Source organism: Bufo bufo, chromosome 3 (assembly GCF_905171765.1).
Source record: "Bufo bufo chromosome 3, aBufBuf1.1, whole genome shotgun sequence".
NCBI classification, from domain to species: Eukaryota; Metazoa; Chordata; class Amphibia; order Anura; family Bufonidae; genus Bufo; species Bufo bufo.
The window spans coordinates 376,036,809-376,062,347 of NC_053391.1; the positions used below are offsets into that span (position 1 = coordinate 376,036,809).

Below are 25,539 nucleotides of genomic sequence, written 5' to 3' on the forward strand. Positions count from 1 at the left end.
CACATGTACAGTTATGCAGATAGTCACACAAGTTTACTTAAAACAATGTGTAGATAGATAGATATGAGAGAGATAGATAGATATGCGATAGATAGATATGAGAGAGATAGATAGATATGCGATAGATAGATATGGATATTAGATAGATATTAGATAGACAGATAGATAGCTGTGGCTAGATAACGTTGCTAGACATAAGCTGAGGGCAGGACAGTAGTCTCTCCCCGTCCATGCAGCAGAGCAGAGGACTATACTGTAGAAGCAGGATACATGGAGACCGGCTAGAGGTGGGGCCCACCGATCACTAAACTACAAGGCTTGCTGTAGGAGAAGTCCGCTGACTGGCACACAGTGGAGGGACTGGCTGGTACCAGGATTGTTCCAGCTTGTGTGTGGGTGCAGCACTCCCGCTGTGTATAAGGGGGAACAGACCACAAGAGGACTGTGTGTGCGCTCCAGGGCATCGCCGCTTTAAATGCAAGCCCCGAGGTCATTTACACAGTTCAAAAAGGAAAGAAGCTTTCTTCACATGGGAAGCAGCCTCTAGTATATGGATTTCAAGAATAATAACACGAAATTTAGGTGAGTGACATGACATCTCCGATAGGTATATATATATATATATATATATATATATATATATATATATATATATATAACATTGTTGTTGTTATTAATTATTATTATTATTACACATACATGTACATGTAGACATGTAGTATTGCAAGCAGCGAGTGACCGGGCCAGTCAGGGCACACACGTCTGGACAGTGTCTCTGTTCCAGATGAGGGTGAAAAGGACACAGCATACAGCTAGCCTGTGTGATCTGGTCCTTCCCTGAGTCCTGGAAGAGTTGGTACAAGTTCACAGCACAGAGCTGTTGTCTGGAAGAAGCAGTGACACACTTGTGAGGAAATCATTACAATGGAGGCATTGTGTAGGACGCAGCAATCTGTCCTTCTGTCCAAGGACCACCACTATATAGAATATATATGTGTGTGTGTGTGTGTATATATATATATATATATATCTTTTTTTCAAAGCTACATGTAATTTTTATAGTTTTATTTTGTTCTTGCTACCAGACGACTTTTTGCCATTTCTTACAGTCATCAGGTCTAATAGGCAATGGTGATGTGTCTCTTTAAGATGTTCATTTCTAGATCTGTTCTGATTAACTGGGGCTCAGTTTGTTAAAGAGCCGCTTGGCGCCAGTCTGCTGACGTCTTACAATGAGAACCGTCTCTTGTCACTTCATATTTACCCAAAAAATCTTCAAACAGCGCCCTCCAAACGCTGCACACTCTGCCAGATCAGAGGGGGAAGCCTGCTTCCCTGCCTGTCCTGTGTGATGTGCTCCTGATCAGAGTATCCAGGGCATCCATTCTAAGCAATGCAGTATTGATTCGGATGGTGATCTTGTGGTACACGTGGGGGAGGGGTGGACAGAAGTACATAGAAGCACTGTGGCATCTCAGGGGGCACTGCACATCTTGTGGTGGGGAACATGTGATAATAGATACATGGTCACTATGCACAGTCTGGGTGATAGCGCCCATCTGTCTGGTCTGCGCGCAGGGATGGGTTAATCTAGTTACATGACAACACAGGATTGTCCTGATTGAGCACTACTTAATATGTTGTCATCTTCTCCTGTAAATGAATGATTTCATCATGTAAATGTGTTCCTGCTGTCACGTATACTAGAGATAAGAGAGCATATGGGAAGAGTGTCACTGGAGAGATAGGCATCAGCTCTGATAGACAAGGTGTCATCCCAAGTCTCTCCCTGGGCTTGGCCCTGCTCCTCTCTACTGCTTAGGGACTGTGGCGCCACCACCAAACCTATACAAGTGTCATCAGGGTCCTTTACAACATGGCAGTGTCTGCCTGATGCTGGTCTTATCAACAGTCTGGAAGTCAACCTACTAGAGGGGTCACCACCAGCAGCGTCCTGGAGCTCACAGACACACACCATTATTATATGTCGCATACATATACTATATGCTGTAGAGTAAGGAGATTATAATCTACCATAATAAATAAAAAATGCTATAGCCCAGGGCAGTGGATCCCCAGAATACATTATATAAATGTATATAACCCTACAGCATGTTATCTTCAGTAAGGGAACCAATATTGTAATTAACTAGTTATAAAACAAAGCTATCATAACTCAGTACCTGGGAACCGAGACCATTACATTAATATAAAGTGTGTGTGTGTATTTATATATATATATATATATATATATATATATATATATATATATATATATAGTAATAAGTATATATTAGTGCACGTTGTAATACAATACACATAATGTATATTTAATATCTAAATGCTAAAAAAAAATTCCTTTAAGCCTTGAAATATGCTTTTGACAAATACTAAAATAATAATAAGAATATTGTAATATTATTATTATTATTATTAAATTACTAAAACACATATCATTTTCTTTTTGGGTAGGTATAGGGACAGACTGATTTTGTTTTACATGTATCCCTAGTTCCCCATAATATGAAAGTACTGGACTGCTGCGCTTTCTTGGGTAGCAGTGGTCACTGCTTCCATACTGTTTAATCGCTGCACTTTTAGCCATGATGGCATAGCAGTTTGTGATTGTGTAAAGTACAGTTCAGACCATAAGACACACTCACAGACAGAATAAAAAAAATAGAAATGTTTGTTTATTTAAAAAAATGATAACCAAGAAACTATCTATCTAGAAAATATCTCAAGATTCAGGGTTGTCCAGTGTGTATGTATGTACATTTTAACTACATCCTGACTGCACTGGGGTTTGTGGGCTTTATCCAACCAATATAAATAACATTAAGAGCACAATTTAAAGGAATTGTCCATCCGATGTTCCTTTCCCCCCCACTTGGCTTTCATCTTGGCCCATCTCCCCTCATCCTCGGTGCACTATTTTTAGCCTGTAGACTTAGACCTTGGCGCCAGGCCGTTTAAGAGCTGTCAGAGTCCCTCATATCCCCCCATGTCACATGGAGCCTTGCCTGTACAGCCAGTCATTTGGATCTGTGAGTTTGTGAGCAAACGCAATTTGCTCTTCTCCATTGCTGTGTTGTCACCGTGACCTCAGTCAGCAGGGCTGCTGGTGTCCTGTCCTGTCCACTTAGACAAATTGCAAGTGATTGATGAAAAATAACAATTCTCACAAGGAGCCAAGCAAGCCTCCCTTGCACTCTCCTCCCTCTTTCCAAGCTTGGGACCTAGCTCCCTAAACCATATAGGAAATGAATGGAAAGCTCACTGGCACAACTACTAACTGTATTTACATAATCCCCTGGTATCAAACTTCCCAATAAAGTCCCTATTAGCAAGTACAAACATTTAAAGGAAGATAAACAGGTTAGGAGAAATGAGGGTTCCTATTCTGCAAAGGGAGTTCTGCTGCTGAGGATCATGTTGCTATTCCCATGTCTTGGTTTGGGCATGTAATTCGGGATTTTCGATGACTCAATCCTTATTGGCGTCTTAATAATGTAAGATCTGGGTGAATTAAGTAAAGACTGCAGGACCAAGCTGGATTTCATCAGATTGCATCCATGTTTGTAAAATCAAAACATATGAGCTGCTTGTGTTCACACTGAGTTAACAGTTTAGCGGGGGTAAGCCTGTGTGTCCAAATTTATCTTGTGAGATATTTTTCATTTTCACAAAATATTAAGATATCAATACTATTACTATTATCTGGTGTACACTTTACAGTGCCCCCAATTCTTAACCTCTGTCTGCAGGCCCACGCTCCGCTTCAAGGGTTAATAAAATCTGCTGCTTCCAGTTATCAGACCTTATCGGTGCTGGTGTTGTATGTAGATAGAGCATCTAGCAGATGATAACAGGTAGCAGCAGACTACAGGGCTTTATCTTCCCAGACTCAGACAGGCTTTCTCTCCTTCTCCCCGTGGAGCCTGGAGGACTAGAAAGCAGTAAAGCACTTATGGCTACAGCTACCTTGCCCCAGGGCGGCTACATGGTAGCAACAGGTGGAAGTCAATGGGCCTATCTACTTTGTCTTACCTATAGAGGTTTTATTGTTGCTGCTGATTGGTATAGGAACACAGAAGCCCTTTGTGCTCTGGCCTTACATAGATGGGGCAACAGGTGTCATCCTTTGTGACCCCTGCCTTTCCTAAATCCAACATACCCTGCACGTTTCATCTTTCCGTAGACACAACGCCATGCTTTCTAATTATTATTTTGCCTAGTTGACAATATATAGATAGATATGAGCTAGATAGACTTCAGAATGTACACATCATATTCAAATAGAACATTTTTTAACAATGTTCAGTAGTAGCTCCAATAGTCCTAGTGGGGAGAAAAGGCATGGATCTAGTACTTTATCTCATAATGTGATAGCTTTGTAGAAGCTATATAGTTCATTCAAACTGTATAGATATAAAGCCATGACAGTACAACATTTTACTACAACCTTTTCAGGTTGATTTAGAAGAAGGTAATATCATAAGGCGACAATATTAGGGGGGAAATAAGGGGGGGGTCTAAATATGATCCTAAAAATGATATAAATATGCCGGAGACAAATGTTCAAGTCACTCATCCTGAAATGTATAGATGAATCATTACATGCTGATCGACAATGCAAGATAACTGCAGCCTACCTGTTTGGTCGAATTCAAAGTTTTTTTTATTAATACAGAGCATTAGCTGTATTATTATTATTATTATTATTATTATTATTATTATTATTATTTTACATCTTCTACTAATAATACTACTAGTAATAATAATAATAATAATAATAATAGTGCTTGCTTTTCCCATATTCTCACATTACATCGTAGGATTCATGATACTGATTTCTTTGTTGCTTTATTATTTATTATAAAAAAAAGGGATTATCACAGTCTATTTAATGTTATTTTAATTTAATAATAACAATAGTAATAATAATTATTATTATTATTATCATTATTATCATGAGCTCTGCAGTATCCAGTGCACTGCTTTACCATATTCTACTTATTTCATGTTGGGAGGTGATGCACTGGGTTATTTCTATTTGCGATTTGATTAAATCTGCTGTGTTACCCAGGAAGATTGTGCTGAAATCTCATGAACAGCAGACACATTAGTAGAGACAATGTTCAGTTTGTGATAATCCAGTCAGAGGGGGGCGCTGGCAGGCGAAAATACAACAGGCATCTGTTTAGTAGCCATCTCTTCAGGTCAGCATGGACCTTCTTATTCACAAATAATAGGAACCATAGCAGTAGAGGCCATAGATAGATTAGATAGACTGACAGACCTGAAGATTGACAGGTAGATAATAGATATATGATAGATATATTGATTGATTGATTGATTGATTGAGTATAGATGTATTAATTATTGTTCCCGTAAAATCAGTCCAATCTTCTTCCTATGTACAAATTTACCAGCAGACCTTCTCTGCTCTACAGAACATACACAGGGACACAGTTTATTCAAAGTTTTAATACATTAATAGATTTTCCAAAGTTCTTCAATGATGATAAAAAGGGTGTGATTTATATTATAGCATGAGTGAGTGAGATAGATAGATAGATAGATAGAGAGATATTAGATAGATAGATAATAGATACATAGATAGTAGATGATACATAATATATTAGATAGATGGATATATAGATATTAGATAGATAAATAGAAAATATATGAGATAGAGATAGATAGATAGATAGATAGATAGATAGAAAGTATATATGAGATAGAGATAAATAGATGATAGATAGATAATATATTAGATAGATAGATAGTAGATGATAGAAAGATAGAAGATAGATAGTAGATGATAGATAGATAGAAAATATATGAGATAGAGATAGATGATAGATAGATATTACATAGATAATATATTAGATAGATAGATATATTATAGATAAATATATTGATTATTATTCCTGTACAATCAGTCCAATGTTCTTCCCATGTACACATTTACCAGCAGACCTTCTCTGCTCTACAGAACATACACAGGGACACAGTTTATTCAAAGTTTCAATACATTAATAGATTTTCCAAAGTTCTTCAATGATGATAAAAAGCGTGTGATTTATATGATAGCATGTATAAATACAAAACTATACTTAGGGCATATGAGTGAGTTAGGTAGATAGATAGATCTTAGATAGATAGATACAGAATCCCCAGAGCACTAGAAGTCCCAGCATGCTTGCACTAGTTATCTAAGGGAATTGTCACAGCTCTCTCTGCGGTTTACCTGAGGTGCTTGCCTTGGCTGCAGGGCTGAGAGGGTTAATCTGAAAATGGCAGTACTAAATGGAATGTATAGAAGAAATGGCCAGTCTAGCTCATTTGCACATGCAGTTGATAAGGGTATGTATTGCCGGTAGAAATCAGTGAGGGGAACTAGCAGTTGGATATGCCCTGTAAATGACAGGATATTGGCAGGTCATCAGACAAGGAAACAATGGGCGCCCATCAATAAAGCCAGTGCCTTATCTCCAGTGGCGTCACCACAGCTCCAGATGGGAGAGAGATAGGCGCCCGCCCGGGTACCATCTTGTTCAGCTGGTTCCACCGGAAAACTAAAATCCCCATGCAGCTAATGTGGAGAGGCCGGCCAAGGGTTAATGTGTGGCATGGACGAGAAGGGGAGCTCCCTGGTGCTGTGTGCAGATGGAGGGGTATGTAGTGCCCTCCTGCTTTCTGGCAGCCAGCAGTATATATTGAAATACTTATTTTCCACACTCCCTGAGTACACATGACCTCCACTCTTTCCCAACTCTCCCTTCTCTTCTTTGATCACTGAGCTCTGACCATGTTCTCAACAGTCCAGCAGGTTGATTGATTTTCAATTACAAAGTCTTCACTGAGTTGGGACTAAATTAACCCCTTGTCTGTGCGCTTAGCTATGTGTGCTGATAGAGTCGTCTCCCCCGGGCACAACTCCTGCCATCCCGATCACCTTATTTATTCCCATCTCTAATAAATCAAAGTTCTACATTCTTACCCGCCCCACACTATGCTATCCAATTTGGAAAAGGGCCGCTCTCGGGGCATTAGGACACCAGGTTTACCAACTGTTTTCCTGCACAAATCATAGTTTCTATCCCACGATTACAGCTGTGCACAAAAGGCCTGCAACAATGTTACATGTTTGACACCAGCAGTTGTTTTTTTATGCATAAAAAAAATAATATCGAAATCCTAAAAAACACAATAGCAATAATTATTATAATTATTATTAGTAGTAGTTTAGAAACTAAATGGTTAAAAAGTTCAGATGTCTGCAATAATTGGCATTGCAGGGTATTGAATTAGACACGTCAGTTTATATAGGAATATAATATCACTAATATTATCACCACATGATGATGATAAAAAAAAAAATAATAATAATAATAATAAGTAGCAACCTTGAAATATTCTGCGAGTCTTTGCATTAAAACTATTGCACCATGTATGTTCCTTGAAATTATTTTTACCATTCTTCTTAGGGTGCAGATTTCCTGATGCGGTTTTGGAGTGAATTTAAAAAAAGAGAAAAAGTCCCATCTGTCCCTTATACTGTGTTTTCTGCTCCACTCCTGATTTGGGCTTGCCGTGTGCCCACACTATTAGCATTGAGGAATTCTGCCCCCATACCATCTTCAGGAGCTTTGACCACCACACTGCTGTTTCCCATGTGCTGCTGGCCGCCAGTGTGTGAGTTGTGTATTTTCTAACAGTCCATGGATCTGTGTGGGAAAACAATATTTATTAGGGCCACACACAAACACACAGACACATGGACTAGCCGAGCTGAGCTGGTGGAGGGTTGTTGGACTTGTATTTACAATCCTGTGGGAGATTCTAAGTGCATTAAATCAAGCTCTGTATTTACGGCATCTCCAGCCTTTACATAAAAGGGATTAAGCAAAGCTAATATTTAATTAAAAAAAAAAATAAGGTTGTCACTGTCTCTTAGCGGGGATTAGAGTGTGGATGGAGAGCCAGTCCTGTTAAGTCTTGCAGATGGAGCACTGAGGTCAGGTGTAACTATCACTACTGTTTGTACAAGGTGGTGAGGATGGGTTCTAGGGCGCCGGAGGATCACACTGTACAAACACTGGGATTTCTAGCTATCTATCTGTACTTGATGAGATGTCTCTGCCACCATTGTGGGCGAAGTGACCAGTGCAGTCAGAGGGCACCAACTGCTTACCCACTGCGCCTCCTGCCCAGCTGACTCCAGGTCCTCAGTGGGGGCTACAAGTACAAGGACTTCTAATAGCAATCACCAACTTTCTTTATAATCAGGAAGAGCATCGTGCTGATGAATTTAACCCTTTGCCTCCTAGCCGTCCGGAAAGCAGTTCCAGATGGGGAGACTGCCAATCAGATTTAGCTAGAAAAAAACAATTAGGTAAAACAGATACAGGTGGAAGGTTCCCCAAGAGGTCACCCCCAAGTTTGTTTTAAATCACTTTCCATTTCCTTCCTTTTTGATTAAAGAAAAAAAACATTCATGAGAGGTGGTACTACAACGCCCAGAAGGCTTAGCTATGAAGAGTTCATGCGGACAGACTGCTGCCTTGTTTCTTCCCAAATTGATAGACAAAAGTTAGTATCATTTCTCATTGATAAACTGTCAATCAATATCGGAAATTAAATATTTCCTAAATACTCTTCCCCTAGGTGCCTGAAAAGGACTTGTTGTAACCCAGCTGTGATAATGTACAGTACCGAGCCGGGCACGATGGGCGCAGATCTCCCTGCTAAGATCAGAGGTGAGGGTCCTCAATTGTGTCTCCTCATCAGCCATTTCCTTCCTGATATCACAAGGGAGATAGCAGAAGACCAGGGCAGATTGACCTACAATTTCCCAGCACAAGTCCATAGCCCCTGGCCAGTGTCTGCTTCCTGCAGGTGCACAGGACACACCCGGGCTTCTATTAGCCAGATCCGGGCTAGTGGGCTCAGGGAGCAGCTGGGGGCAGAGGAAACCTACCAAAGGTGTAGTTACTAATGCCCCCCACCCAAGTGGCTACTTCAGTGAGGAGTAAAACAGGTTTTCTTGTAAAATAATGGCACAATAGGAAACGACTTTAGGATATATTAATCGAATACACAGAGAACAGTAGAAGGTTCTAGTTCTAGGTTCTAACATGAGGGGGACATATAGGAATCATCTCCTGGACATTGTGAAGTGCTTGTTCCACTAAATTACTACAGATATACATACATATCAGGCAGAGGCCGAGGTCTCACAAGTTCTAGCCCTTTATAGAAATGGGTGAGATCTGTAAATGACAGTCATCTCTCTGTCCGTCTGTCCATTTATTATCTATCTATTATCTATCTGTCCGTCTGTCTATTTATTATCTATCTGTTCGTCTGTCTATTTATTTATTATCTATCTATTATCTATCTGTCCGTCTGTCTATTTATTATCTATCTGTTCGTCTGTCTATTTATTTATTATCTATCTATCTATTTATTATCTATCTATTATCTATCTGTCCGTCTGTCTATTTATCTATCTATTTGTTATCTATCTCTACATTTATCTCCTATCTATCTATCTATCTATCTATCTATCTATCTATCTATCTATCTGTCTATTTATTATCTATCTCTACATTTATCTCATATCTATCTATCTGTCTGTCTATTTGTTATCTATCTATCTCTACATTTATCTCATATCTATCTATCATCTATCTATTCTATCTATAATCGATCTGACTTTCTATCTATATCATATCTATCTATCTATCTATCTATCTATCTCCTATCTATCTGTCTATTTGTTATCTATCTCTACATTTATCTCATATCTATCTATCTATCTATCTATCTATCTCATATCTATCTATCTATCTATCTATCTATCATCTATCTATCTATTCTATCTATAATCGATCTGACTTTCTATCTATATCATATATATCTATTTATCTATCTATCTATCTATCTATCTATCTATCTATCTATCTATCTATCTATCTATCTATTCTATCTATAATCGATCTGACTTTCTATCTATATCATATATATCTATTTATCTATCTATCTATCTATCTATCTATCTATCTATCTACATCGTTCTCTATAGATTTTATAACTCATTGATAAACTGAGGGTTTGATAAGTAAAAATGTAATTCAAAATCGCAGTAGTAAATGACTGGGCATAGACTGAGAAAATCTACATAACATGCTCCTTGATTCTATTTCTTTTGTACATATCTGATACAATTAGACGTGGTCGGTTCTGAGGTTTCTTTCCGTTAGTACATCGCTCCCTCACAACCTGTATTTATTCCATTACACTTACACCAGCCTGCTCCGCTTGCAGTTCTCGCGGCTCTGCCTCGGGCGTCAGCGCGCATGCGCAGCCACTCACCTATCAGCCGCTGACTCCTGACTCCGGCGTCCAATCTGTGAGGTTACCTTTGTTGTGTTGACATTGTGGGCGGGGCTTCCGGTGGTGTGTCTGTCAGGGTCACAGTCCTGCATCACACTCAGATCCGTCCGGACACATGTTCCAAAAACCAGGTGTCCTCCTCGTCTCCTGCAGCTTCCCATGTGCTATGTCACTTACAGCCTGCATGGTGACTACATGTCCTCCTGACCGCGCAGAGAACAGGCTCTACATCACATTGTGAGGCAGACACTGATGCTTTATCTGCAGAGGAAGCTCATGTCTCCTTCTCTAGACACTGTCTGGATACAAGCTTTTAATGCTTTCCAGATTTTACACCTCCACCCCGAGACATAATGGAAGGACAGGTACTGGAATTGTGTCCAGTCTGTACTGTAGGAATCACTGGTGATATTACATCCACATTGTGTCTTCTCCTGCAGACAGATGCAGGAATATAGGACTCATCATGATGTTATTTTCACCAAAACATGCTGCAAAAATAATAAAATGAAATAAATGAAATAAAGCAAGTACTAATAAGGCTACGTTCACATTTGCGCTATTTTCTGTGCCAAAATAGAAACAGAAAAGTGCCAAATCCGTCATATGATCGACACCAACATCACCCGTAATGGGGCTATCTGGGTTTACTTTATGGTGGCTATCATTTTATGCGACCAAACGCTTTCCGATTTTGTCCAGCATTTTTGACAAAATCTGCGCCGTTGGCCCCTTATTGGAACCTCTGATCCAGACGTGAACATAGCTTTTTCAGTATATAAGAATACGGTCACATAATGTGTTCTCAGCTACAGTATATTGCTTTATTTTACTTCTTATAAAGGGAATTTTCCACAGCCATTAAAAGCTCAGATCTGGGTATGAAATTGCTGATTTGGTAATTTTTGCAATTACATGTAAATTGATACGATCACAATAGAGTAACAATCCAATCCGTTTTTATTGGGCTTTTGCTTGTTCACATATATTTTTCAGCACAGAAAAAAACATGAAGAATTGGAATTGGAATATTTGGGGAACACCTGCTTTTACCTGAAGAAGACAATACGGTTAGTTTCGCACAGTGTTTTTAGAAAAAAATGTTTCACTTTTTTTTGCAGCATCCTTCCTGGTGTTTTTTTCTTATAGTATTTCTATTCTTTTATAAAAAAAAAACAAAAAAAGAAAATGTTGCCAGATGCTAACTGAAATTCAATAGGGAAATATAAAACTAAAGTACAAACAATGTTTTTGTTTTTTTTTGCAGTATTTTCCTCACTTTTCATGCATTTTTGGTCCATTTTAAAAACACAGCATGCTCTAAGGATGATTGTTTTTCAGGCATTTGTTGGCTGCTTTATAGGGGAAAAAAAGAGGGAAACAAATGCATGCCAAAAATGTTGGTATGAAAAAAGGGAACAAAAAAAGTTTAAAAAAACAAACAAACAAAAGCATTAAATTGATGGTGTTTTCTACAAGCTAGAAAAAAGGCCTATAAGGGCTCGTTCACACAACCGTATGGCTTTTTCAGTGTTTTGCGGGCCGTTTTTAACGGATCAGTTTTTCAGTTTTTTTTTTAGTAGTGTTTCCAGTTCCGTTGCGTTTTTCCGTATGGCATATACAGTATACAATAATTACATAAAAAAAATTGGGCTGGGCATAACATTTTCAATAGATGGTTCCGCAAAAACGGAATGGATACGGAAGACATACGGAGTACATTCCGTATGTGTTTAGTTTTTTTTGCAGACACATTGACTTGAATGGAGCCACGGAACGTGATTTGCGGGCAATAATAGGACATGTTCTATATTTGAATTGAAATACGTAAACGTAATGCATACGAAGTACATTCCATTTTTTTTTTGCGGAACCATTGAAACGAATGGTTCCGTATACGGACCGTGTACAGAACGCAAAAAACGGCCCGTATACAGAACGCAAAAAACTTTAGTGTGAACGAGCCCTAATTTATTAGTAAGGCTGAGTTCGCAATTCAGTTATTGGGAGCCCAAATCAGGTGCGGGTCAAAAAACACAGAACAGGAGAAAATCTTTCTATTAGGGCTCATGCACACGAACGTATTTTCTTTCTGTGTCCGTTCCATTTTTTTTTTTTACGGATCATTTTTTGAGGACCGCAAAATACATACAGTTGTGTGCAAGAGCCATTATATCTTATCTCTGAGTAGGCTTCACTACTGGTTTTGCCTTACAATAATTGATGGAAATAACTGACCAAATAACTGAAGTGTGAACGCACCCTAAGGTGTTTTTAATCTTTTAATAAATCAAGTATTGCTGCACCATGATGAAAACTAACAATGATAAAATAACTGCAGCATCAGAGATACATACAATAATATGATGTGAGCTAAACACTAATTACTGGGAAGTTATTATAGACAGCTTTACCAATTAAGTACTGGTCCTAACATTTACCTAATATTTGTTGTTAGATACTCCAAGACTTTGCTGGGCCTTGTCTGGAACCTTACAGCCATTTCCAGGGTAAAAATGTTTTTTTTTTTTTTGTTTAATTATTTCGCTGATATTACATAATCTACTATTAACATTGACCCAGCGTGATAGATAGATAGACAGAAGACAGCTAGAATATATATATATTGGATCGATAGGCAGATAGACAGAGAGCTGGATACATAGATGGAGTAGGTTGATAGGTAGATAGATACAGTAGGTAGATAGATAGATAGATAGATAGACAGATACATAGATTGAGAAGATTGATAGATAATAGTAAGATAATGCATAGATAGATAAATAAATAAATAATACATAGCTAAATAGATAATAGATAGATAGTTACTTTAATCATACTCACTGACAGATGCTGGATTATTCTCGTTTATTCTTGTTAGGACAGTTATTTTTTGTCTCTACTCAGTCTACTCATGCCTAAAATGTGCCATTTCAGGCCAACATTTTGGCACAATATTCTGTCACAAAGTAAGCCAACCAATAGGTGGTATGAAGTTAGACAAAAGTGTCTAGCCCTGCACCAACTGTATCATCAGGCCTGAGCCAGTGCGATAAATTTGGCACATCTTTAGACTGCCTGAGTTTATGCTGTCTACAGGATTTGAATATCTGCCCCAGAGCATATTGTGTAGATGTATTCATTTTCTTCATTGTTTAGATTAGCACTTGAAGCATTTTTTGGCATTTTAATATAACCTGCAATGCTATATTTGTGTGTGTATAATTTGTAATTTGTGATAAGGTGCAAACTTTTTTTTTACACCAGAACATTTAGGCTCAGTTCACACCTGAGCGTTTTACAACGCGTTCCTACGCGCTGTAAAATGCTCAACAAGGAGAAACCAATGCTTCCCTATGGGAATGGTTCTCACCTGGGCGTTTTACAGCGCGTACGATCGCGCTGTAAAACGCCCGACGCTCAAACAAGTACAGGAGCGTTTTTTTGGGCGCTTGTCGCGCGTTCCCGTACATAGACTTTCGGGAACGCGCGACACTGTGTGTACGCTTGTCTCTGTATGCGCGCTTGTAAACGCCCGTACTATCGCGCATACAGAGCGCTCCTTTCAGAACGCTCAGGTGTGAACTGAGCCTAAGTGTTTGGTAGAATCTGAGTGCAAAAACTCAAGCTTTTCTGAGTTAGCTGGCTAAGGGCTCATTCACACGGCCGTAACATGCATTGGGGGCCGCAATTTGTGGTCCCCAATGCACGGGCAACCTCCGTACGGCCGCTGGGATGAATCCAGACCCATTCAACTTGAATGGGTCTGTATTTGTCCGTTCCGCAAAAAGATAGAGCAAGTTCTGCGGAACGGAAGTACGGAACAGAAGCCACGGAAGCACTCTGTAGTGCTTCCGTAATGTTTGGTTCCGTGATTCCGTTCCGCACTATTCCGCATCTCTGTATTTGCGGACACATTGAAGTGAATGGGTCTGCATCTGTGATGCGGAATGCACATGGAACGGCACCCATGTATTGCGAATCTGCAAATGCGGTCTGCAATAAGGCAACGGGCAGCACACGTTCGTGTGTATGAGCCCTAAGGGTGGTGTCATGCACAGTCTTTGTTAGTCGTAAGCACTTTACCGTTTTTATGCATTTTTTACTGCCATTTCTGTTACGTTACCTTTATGCACAAAAATGCCTGTTCCTGATGTTAGACATCCATTGGCACACAAAAAAAACTATCTGTGCAGCCAGTGTCGGACTGGGGTACTTAGGCCCCACCAGTGTAACTGATTCTGGGGGTGCACCTTAGGGCTCCTGCACACAAACTTATTTTTTTTCCATGTCCGTGCCGTTCCCTTCACTTCAATGGGGCCGCAAAAAAAAAAAAAAAAAAAGACTCTGTGTGCATTCCGTGTCTCTATGTCCGCATGGCCGTTCTGTAAAATGATAGAACATGTCCTAATATTGTCCACATTACAGACAAGCATAGGACTGTTCTATTAGAGGCCGGCTGTTCTGCTCTGCATAATGTGGAATGCACACACCCGTTATCCATGTTTTGCAAAACATCCAACGGTCGTGTTCATGAGCACTTAGGCCCCTTTCACACGGGCGAGATTTCCGCGCCGGTGCAATGCGTGAGGTGAACACATTGCACCCGCACTGAATCCGGACCCATTCATTTCTATGGGGCTGTGCACATGAGCGGTGATTTTCACGCATCATTTGTGCGTTGCGTGAAAATCGCAGCATGCTCCTCTTTGTGCGTTTTTCACGTAACGCAGGCCCCATAGAAATGAATGGGGTTGCGTGAAAATCGCAAGCATCTGCAAGCAAGTGCGGATGCGGTGTGATTTTCACGCACAGTTGCTAGGTGACGATCGGGATGGGGACCCGTTCATTAATATTTTCCCTTATAACATGGTTATAAGGGAAAATAATAGCATTCTGAATACAGAATGCATAGTACAATAGCGCTGGAGGGTTTAAAAAAAAAAAAAATTAACTCACCTTAATCCACTTGTTCGCGCAGCCGGCATCTCTTCTGTCTTCTTTTGTGAGGAATAGGACCTTTGATGACGTCACTACGTTCATCACATGGTCTGTCACATGATCCATCACCACGGTAAAAGATCATGTGACGGACCATGTGATGAGCGTAGTGACGTCATCAAAGGTCCTATTCCTCACAAAAGAAGACAGAAGAGATGCCGGCTGGGCGAACAAGTGGATTAAGGTGAGTTACATTTAAAAAAAAAAATATGTAACCCCTCCAGCCCTATTGTACTATGCATTCTGTATTCAGAATGCTATTATTTTCCCTTATAACCATGTTATAAGGGAAAATAATACAATCTACACAACCTTGAACCCAAACCTGAACTTCTGTGAAGAAGTTCGGGTTTGGGTACCACATTCAGTTTTTTATCACGCGCGTGCAAAACACATTGCTCGCGCGGGTTTGCCGCAATGCACTGGGACGCATCCGGACCTAATCCGAACACGCTTGTGGCCTTACAGTGATAACAGGAATATTAAAGATAAAGTATGATGGCAGACATTCACAGCAAAATGCACAAACATACATGTGGCAGAATTTACACATATATTGATATCCTGCACTTAAGTCAGTCAGAAACAAGACACATGCAGCGCACACCAATCACTCACTGGACAGATGTGGAACACAAGACAATTATACACGGGTTACATGCTGCACAAACACCACTGATACATAGATCATATATAGCACACACCAATCACACATAGGAAACACACAATGCACACACCAAGACGTAAGCCTAACCATATTAGGTGTAGCACACATAAAGGGGTTGTCTCACTTCAGCAATTGGCATTTATCATGTAGAGAAAGTTAATACAAGGCAGTTACTACAATGTATTGTGATTGTCCATATTGCCTTCTTTCCATCACATTATACACAGCATGTATCTGTGGTTATGACCACCGTGTAATCCAGCAGCGGTGGCCGTGCTTGCATCCATTCTCTATGGCAGGGCTGGCCAACCTGCGGCTCTCCAGATGTTGCAAAACTACAACTCCCAGCATGCCTAGACTGCTTACAGCTATCAGCCTACAGCAGGGCATGGTGGGAATTGTAGTTTTACAACAGCTGGAGAGCCGCAGGTTGGCCAGCCCTGCTCTATGGGGTCGCTGGAGATGACAGAGTACAACGCTGGCTATTTCCAGTGGTCCCAAAGAGAATAAATGGAGCAACAGGGCATATGTGTGGCCTGCCATACCATCAAAAAGGGGGAACAGGACCCGTTCCTGGAATCAGTGGGGGGTCGCAGAATCGGACCCCACTAATCATATACTTATGCCCTATGGTGTGGAGAGGATAACTTGTAAACCTGGACAACCGCTTTGAATCCTTCACCACTCCACCACCAGTATCTCTTTACATGGCAGCAGTGATGCCTGTAAATACGGAATATCATCACTGCCGCCATGTAAACCATACGTGTCAATACTGGAGAATGTGACGCACTGTGCAGAATTTTTCGGGCATAAGTGCAACCCCCTTTGCAGGTCACCACCTTTAACAAAGCCCAGGCAAAGTTTCTAGAGGAGCAATGTGAGCAAAGGGCACAAACGGAGAGTCATAACTGAAACAGAGGCATTAGGGTCACCAGAGGCAGGGTAGTAGTGTGGATCCTGGAGCAGGGGTAACTGGAGAAGAGGCAATATTAGCGGTGCATTAAAAGTGGGGGCATCTGGAGCTGGGGCACTAATGGGGGTGCACTTAAAGCAGAGGCATTGGGGTAGCCTGAGGCAGGGTAATAGTGGTGATCCTGGAGCAGAGGTATTAGGGGGGCAACTGGCAAAGAGGCAATATTAGGGGTGCATTTAGAGTGGGGGCATTTGGGGGCATCTAGAGCTGGGGCACTTATGAGTGTGCACCTAAAGCAGAGGCATTGGGGGGGGGGGACCTAGGGCAGAGTCCCCCCAATGCCACTCTGAACACTGCAGACAGCAGCACACATTCATAGATCTGTGTCTGCTATAAACAAATCCCCTATTTCCCCTTAAAGTCTCATACTGCACACTACTGTCACACACCTGAGAAGTCAGCCCAGCAGTGCAGAAGAGTCCTTTTCTCCAGCAGCCAGTTTTATGACAGCAGGGAGGGCAGGAGGATGGCCAGATATGTTCTCTCCTCCTTCACTACCAGCAGCCCGGGAAGCTTAGAAGATACTGTGGGGCCTGCTGTACAATTTACACCAGTAGGAGGCTGCATCTCAGTGTGATACTGCCACCTAGTGGCTACAATAATTATCTCTCCTGAGAAACAAGAGAAATAATTACTCCTCTGTCTTATCTCCAGGCACAGGAGACTTGGGGCCAACTGGAAGCCTGTGTGCAGCATAAAAATAGTGTAAAAAACTTTATGCCATCAGAATATAATCGGTACATCTATTTGTTAGGAAATAATGTTTAGTCACTCACTATCTTTTTTAACATGAAGCACATAAAACATATTAAGTGAAATTTATTATATGAGGGGTAATTATGAAGTCAGTTTTGCCAGAGGCAACATTGGCGCTATTTGCACCAAAGTATCACACAATGTCGGTAAGGCCTCATGCACACGACCGTTTTTTTTTGCGGTCCGCAAAAACGGGTTCCGTTCTTCCGTGATCCGTGACCGTTTTTTCGTCCGTGGGTCTTCCTTGATTTTTGGAGGATCCACGGACATGAAAAAAAGGTCGTTTTGGTGTCCGCCTGGCCCTGCGGAGCCAAACGGATCCGTCCTGAATTACATTGCAAGTCAATGGGGACGGATCCGTTTGACGTTGACACAATATGGTGCAATTTCAAACGGATCCGTCCCCCATTGACTTTCAATGTAAAGTCAGGAGTTAATATACCATAGGATCGGAGTTTTCTCCAATCCGATGGTATATTTTAACTTGAAGCGTCCCCATCACCATGGGAACGCCTCTATGTTAGAATATACCATCGGATTTGAGTTACATTGTGAAACTCAGATCCGACAGTATATTCTAACACAGAGGCGTTCCCATAGTTATGGGGGCGCTTCTAGTTAGAATATACTACGAACTGTGTACATGACTGCCCCCTGCTGCCTGGCAGCACCCGATCTCTTACAGGGGGCTGTGATCAGCACAATTAACCCTTCAGGTGCCGCACCTGAAGGGGTTAATTGTGCGTATCATAGCCCCCTGTAAGAGATCAGGGGCTGCCAGGCAGCAGGGGGCAGACCCCCCTCCCTCCCCAGTTTGAATATCATTGGTGGCCAGTGTGCGGCCCCCCCCGGCCCCCCCCTATTGTAATATCATTGGTGGCCAGTGTGCGGCCTCTGTCGGACCCCCTCCCCCCCTCTATTGTAATATCATTGGTGGCCAGTGTGCGGCCTCCGTCGGCCCCCATCCCCCCCCCCTCTATTGTAATTTCATTGGTGGCCAGTGTGCGGCCCCCCCCCCGCCCCCCCTCTATTGTAATTTCATTGGTGGCCAGTGTGCGCCCCCCCCCACTCCCCCTCTATTGTATTAATATCATTGGTGGCCAGTGTGCGGCCTCCCCTCCCCCCCGGTCCGATCATTGGTGGCAGCGGAGATTCCGATCGGAGTCCCAGTTTAATCGCTCTGGGGCTCCAAACGGTAACCATGGCAACCAGGACGCTACTGCAGGCCTGGTTGCCATGGTTACTTAGCAATATTACAATATTAGAAGCATCATATTTACCTGCTGGCTGCTGCGCTGTCTGTGTCCGGCCGGGAGCTCCGGACAATTCACACGTCCGTTATTTCTTTCCTGATCTGTTCAGTTTTTTGCTGAACAGATCTTGACCAGATCTGGACCCATTCATTTTCAATGGGTCCTGAAAAAAATCAGACATTGAGCTGTCTGTTTTTTTTCAGGACCCATTGAAAATGAATGGGTCCAGATCTGGTACAGATCTGTTCAGCAAAAAACGGAACCGATCAGGAAAGAAAAAACGGACGTGTGAATGGACCCTAAAGGGAATGAGTCTGCATCCGACCCACAACAAATGCGGATTGGATGCAGAAAAAAAAAAATAGGTTTGTGTGCATGAGCCCTAAGAGTTATGAATACGTTGATAAATATATTTGTATATGTAATTACAGCTCCAACTTCTCATATTCTTTTTCTTCATTACAGAGTGTGGAATATATATACAAACCAAGATAGAAGACTCAGGATGGCCATATTCTGGTAACATGTACAGCTATGGATAATAAACTAATACAGTAATCTCAGACTGTATACTGCAGAGGAGCACTAAGCCTAGAAATGAATGGTAAAAGTAAACACTGTGGGCCAGATTTATTATTACACTTACACCTTACTCCACTTTTACATATGTCCAAAGTCACTTTTGGCTAAGTCAGATTTATAAATGGTTCTTTAATACTGTGATAAATGTGGTTTGACGGTAGCAGTTTATCCTTCAGTAAGCGCCTTTACAAAGTCGCACGTCTTTCCAAAAAGTCGCTTGTTCGAATAAAAAAATTTGCAACTTTTTTAAATTGTCGCAATAGTAAATCTGTCTAGAGACTCATTTACATAAGAAAACACGGCCACTTTCAGAAAACTGGCGAGCATAGCGCAGAGCCAATAAAAGTCGTAAATTTTTGCGCAGTTTTAGCGATTGCGCAAAAATGTGTGACTTTTTGACTCCATTATTTTGACGAGCTAATGATAAATCTGGCCCTATATGTCCTGCAACATTTTCTGCTTGATGTTGACACAAACAGAAATCCTGCACTGAATACAAGGGTTAATCTCCTTTTTTCATATTTGTTTATATATGTTTCAACTTTAATTGTAATATGACAAGACAATAGAGGAGAGAAGAGAGGAAAGTCTGAACATTTTTTTTCTGTATTTACTGCATCTTTAAAGGTGGAATCGCACATGCAGTTTTTTGATCAAAGGCAAGTGTGAATTCCACAAAAATAGGAAATATAAAGGAAGGACACACTTCTCTTTTCTGCTGGATCTGCTTGTAACTTTAGCTAAAACAAACTACATTAAAACTGTACCTGAAAGTGTAGTAACAACAGCATATATATATACAGTACAGACCAAAAGTTTGGACACACCTTCTCATTCAAAGAGTTTTCTTTATTTTCATGACTATGAAGGCATCAAAACTATGAATTAACACATGTGGAATTATATACATAACAAACAAGTGTGAAACAACTGAAAATATGTCATATTCTAGGTTCTTCAAAGTAGCCACCTTTTGCTTTGATTACTGCTTTGCACACTCTTGGCATTCTCTTGATGAGCTTCAAGAGGTAGTCCCCTGAAATGGTCTTCCAACAGTCTTGAAGGAGTTCCCAGAGATGCTTAGCACTTGTTGGCCCTTTTGCCTTCACTCTGCGGTCCAGCTCACCCCAAACCATCTCGATTGGGTTCAGGTCCGGTGACTGTGTGGAGGCCAGGTCATCTGGTGCAGCACCCCATCACTCTCCTTCATGGTCAAATAGCCCTTACTTTCAAAGTTTTCCCAATTTTTCGGCTGACTGACTGACCTTCATTTCTTAAAGTAATGATGGCCACTCGTTTTTCTTTACTTAGCTTTTTCTTGCCATAATACAAATTCTAACAGTCTATTCAGTAGGACTATCAGGTGTGTATCCACCTGACTTCTCCTCAACGCAACTGATGGTCCCAACCCCATTTATAAGGCAAGAAATCCCACTTATTAAACCTGACAGGGCACACCTGTGAAGTGAAAACCATTTCAGGAGACTACCTCTTGAAGCTCATCAAGAGAATGCCAAGAGTGTGCAAAGCAGTAATCAAAGCAAAAGGTGGCTACTTTGAAGAACCTAGAATATGACATATTTTCAGTTGTTTCACACTGGTTTGTTATGTATATAATTCCACGTGTTAATTCATAGTTTTGATGCCTTCAGTGTGAATCTACCATTTTCATAGTCATGAAAATAAAGAAAACTCTTTGAATGAGAAGGTGTGTCCAAACTTTTGGTCTGTACTGTATACAGTATATATATATATATATATATATATATAATTCACTGCATCATTATACAGTGGATTTGCATGTGGTCAGAGCAATGACTGTTTGCATGAAGTCATCTGTTATATTATGTCACAATATTTTTGAGCTTCAATATGATTTTTGAGTCTGCTTAATGCATCATATATACAGTATTTCACAAAAGTAAGTCCACCCCTCACATGTTTGTAAATATTTTATTATATATTTTCATAGGACAACACTGAAGATATGACACTTTAGTATATTGTAAAGTAGTCCGCGTACAGCTTGTATAACTAGTGAACTTCATGCCCAAGACAGTTAAGGCAGAGCTGGAAAATAATGGTGGTTGCACAAAATATTGAGACTTTGGGCACAATTTGGCCATTTTCACTCAGGGGTGTACTCACTTTTGTTGCCAGCGGTTTAGACATTAATGGCTGTGTGTTGAGTTATTTTTAGGGCACACCTGATTTACATTGTTATACAATCTGTACACTGACTACTTAACATTGTATGAAAGTGTCATATTGTAAAGGGGGATATTAATTACCATAATTTATGCAAATACAAATAATTAATATTCATAACTAGGAGGAGCCGTCTACCGATGAATCCGCCTATTTATACCTTTAATAATGAATAATACTCTACTTTCACCTTGCCTTACGCCAATCACTAAACTAGCTGCAAGCGCCTAACTGAGCTAGCTACCGCTAATAACAACACATTACACAGTAGGTACAAATAACACAGTATTTATTAACCTACAGTACACAACGTACGCGAAGCACTAACAATACAGTACTAACAATACAGCACTAAATATACAGTACTAAACTACACTACAGAATCCCAAGTTCCACCCACAAACTAACTATACAGTACACACACACACACATACATTAGCAGCCCATCCAACCTGGACTAAAACTATCCCTATGAAGGACGGGTTTTCAGTGGCGCTGCAAGGGTAAATGCAGGCCCCAGACACAGGGTTGCAGGGGTTAACCCAGTATAGGGAGCAGAGATGCTCCTATAAGGTTAGGGTACGGTGTTGGTGGTCCAGGGGTAAAGGGTAGGGGTACAGCTGGCAGGGGAAAAGTAGGGGTTAATGGTAGGGGCAGGGATAAGGGTTTATCAGGGAGAGTGGTTGGAGGTAGGGGTGATCGTTGGTGGAGGGGTGCAGCAGGCAGGAAAATAGTGGGGGTTGATGGTAGGATCAAGGAGAATATGGGCAGGTAGTGGGTAGAGGTAGGGATGAGTGGTAAGGGTTGATTGTTGGTGTGATAGTGGTATGGGGCATAGGATATAGTGGTCTGGGGAATTGGAAGAAATAAGGGTTAATCGTTGGTGGGATAGTGGTACTCAGCCCTCCAGGGAATTAACGGCTCGTCGTCCACGGGTTGATTCCCGCTTCTTATGCTCGTTTCCAGGGGTCTTCTATAGAGGGGGGGGGGGGGGGGCGGCTCGGCTCTTCTGCCTTAGTGCAGGGGCCGCCGGATATTTATGTCCGGCGGCCCGCACTGCTGCACCGCCCGCCACCATCAGGGACACGTGGGCCGGCGCAGTGAGATGACATCACTGCGCCAGCACGCGCATTCCTGCATGAGCGCGTTGGGGCCGCGCTGCTTCCTGACAGGCGGGAGAATCCTTTGATCTCCCGCCTGTAACACTTCCCATTCCGGACAACGCGATAGTAATCGCGCTGCTGGAATGCACATAATAGAAGGAGGGGAGGTTTCTCCCCTCTTCCTATTATGCATAATTATCTCCAGCGGCGCTGGAGATAATTGATACAAAGGACTCAGATTCTATTTGCATCTGCGATCCGGGAAAATCGTGCAGGTAGGTATGCAATTGCAGTCAGTTTTGACTGCGATTGCATTCCGATGTTTAGTTTTTATCGCGCAGGTGCAATACGTTTTGCACGCGCGTGATGAAAAACTGACTGTAGTACCCAGACCCGAACCCGTACTTCTTCACTGAAGTTCGGGTTTGGGTTAGGTGTTCTGTATATTTTATTATTTTCCCTTATAACATGGTTTTAAGGAAAAATAATAGCATTCTTAATACAGAATGCTTACTAAAATGTGGCTTTAGGGTTTAAAAAATAAAAATGAACTCACCTCATCCTGTTGTTCGTGCAGCCGGCATCGTCTTCTTTCCTCTTCTTTCAGGACCTGCCAAAGGACCTTTGATGATGTAATGGCGGTCACCACACAGTGACGTCAGCGTATCTTCATTCAGCACGACCTGTGCTGACGTGACCGCGCTCACCACCCAAAATAGATAAATTCTCTGTTGGTAATAAACTGCTTCTGTCTTCTCCTGGGGTCCCTGGCTGTCACTACTGACAGCGGAGGACCTGACCTTCTCCTGCTTGAGTGCAGGAGCAGGACCTTTAATCCAGTGCTGTGCAACACGCCACTCAGAAACAGTTGATCGCACGATCAGCTGTGTCTCTGTCCAGCAGAATGGGTCCTGCAAATTTTGGATATGTGGGCCTTATAGTATTGCTAATGACAGTAGGACATCTCAGTAAAATAATCACTGGGAATTTCTGCAAACAGCTGAGTAGTCTAGTGTGATTTGTTGAGGGACAAAGGAAAGTGTAAAGGAACAGTGTGTGTGTTTTTCTGTGCTATTTATGGTAGAAAAATACACACTGATAATACCTAACTTAATTTTTCAACTTATTTCCTGTTTCTTATAAATTGCTAACATAGTCTATGATGTCATTTTATATTGGTAGGGGAACTGGAATATCCATAGGAAACCCACATTAACATGGAAATAACATACAAACAGATGTTGCCATTGGTCACATTCCAACCTAGGACCACAGCACTGGAAGACAACCCCAGAGCTACCATGTGACAAACAAATACTGATTCCATTGGAGTTTTTAACCAATATGCAGCCAAATTACCCTCTGCCTTTTCTGGAGGCATGATATGTTAGTAATTGCACCCAAAATAGATAAATTCTCTGTTGGTATATAAAAGCCACATGCATACTAAATAAACTGCATCATGTACCAGTAGTGAGAGCTGCTGTTCTTTATCTTGAGTTGCCAATAATATAAATATTTTGTCATTTTATTGTAGTTGTAGTTATACAAAATTATTTCCTTTAGTTATTATTATTATTATTATTATTATGATGATGATTACCACTGCAATAATAATTATTATAATTTTTTCTCCCTTTCAGGAATTAAATCCTTGCAGAACACTTGAAGTTTTCCATTGGAGAAATCAAAATTTATACATAGTAGATATAATGGATTTAGTTTTTATGACCCACTAGTGGATAATGAATAGGTCACTAACTTCAAGAATGAATCGGCCATTGCTACCTGGGGCTAAGTTGTGCCTTTTTAGGACACCCAGATCTCTGTGCCATGAGTTTGTTGGTGGTTACTGCCTTCTTGGGCTTTATTCAGAGAGAAGGGTTATAAGGGCATGGCACATAAACTAACAGAAGGTTGTCAGTTGTCACAGCTAGCAAAAGTTATTGAAAGAAAATTGTCAGGGCCAATATGCTGTTGGTGAGTGGTACAAAATCACGCCAGTGTAATTTTTTTTAAAATAATCATATAATAAAATGCTTGTAAGTCAAGTCACACATTCTATATTCTATTAATAAATACTGTCACCCACCCCAACCCTGGATCAGTGTTTTATTCCAATGTATAATCATTTATAAGTAATGTACAATGGTTCCTTAGCTAGCTGAGCAATGCTGTAGATATTTGAGGGTAGATTTGTTGCAGAGATTTCTGTGACTGTCAAATTCATCTAAATACGGTTTGTAGAAATCCATGCCAATGCTGCAGAAACTACCCCATTCACGTGTATAGAACAATTTTTTTGTCCCTGAAATGTCCTCAACATGTCTGAAATGCATCAATATTCACTTAGTGGATACATTTCAAATATGGTATATACCGTACATACCATGTAATCATTGTAATATTCTCTCAAGTAACATTATTATAATGCTAATATGTTGTGTATTTTTACGTACATTTTCCAAAATATAGTGTCCCACATTTACTAATGTGAAAGCACCTAGATTCTGGCACAGATTGCACCAAAATGTAGCATAGTTTTGTGCATCTAGTCTTAGAGAAACTATCTGACAACGGGGCATG

At 40.9% G+C, this 25,539-nt stretch overlaps 1 long non-coding RNA gene across 2 annotated transcripts; it reads left to right on the forward strand.

Annotated features, from left to right (window-relative positions):
* Positions 1 to 189: 189 nt before the first annotated feature.
* Positions 190 to 25,039, forward strand: LOC120995457. Of its 2 annotated transcripts, none has more exons than XR_005777596.1 (3): positions 190 to 582; positions 11,404 to 11,477; positions 24,597 to 25,039. It is a non-coding gene; the product is annotated as an uncharacterized LOC120995457 (long non-coding RNA). The 2 variants fall into 2 exon arrangements; XR_005777595.1 differs by lacking the exon at positions 24,597 to 25,039 and adding an exon at positions 19,526 to 19,770.
* Positions 25,040 to 25,539: the final 500 nt, after the last annotated feature.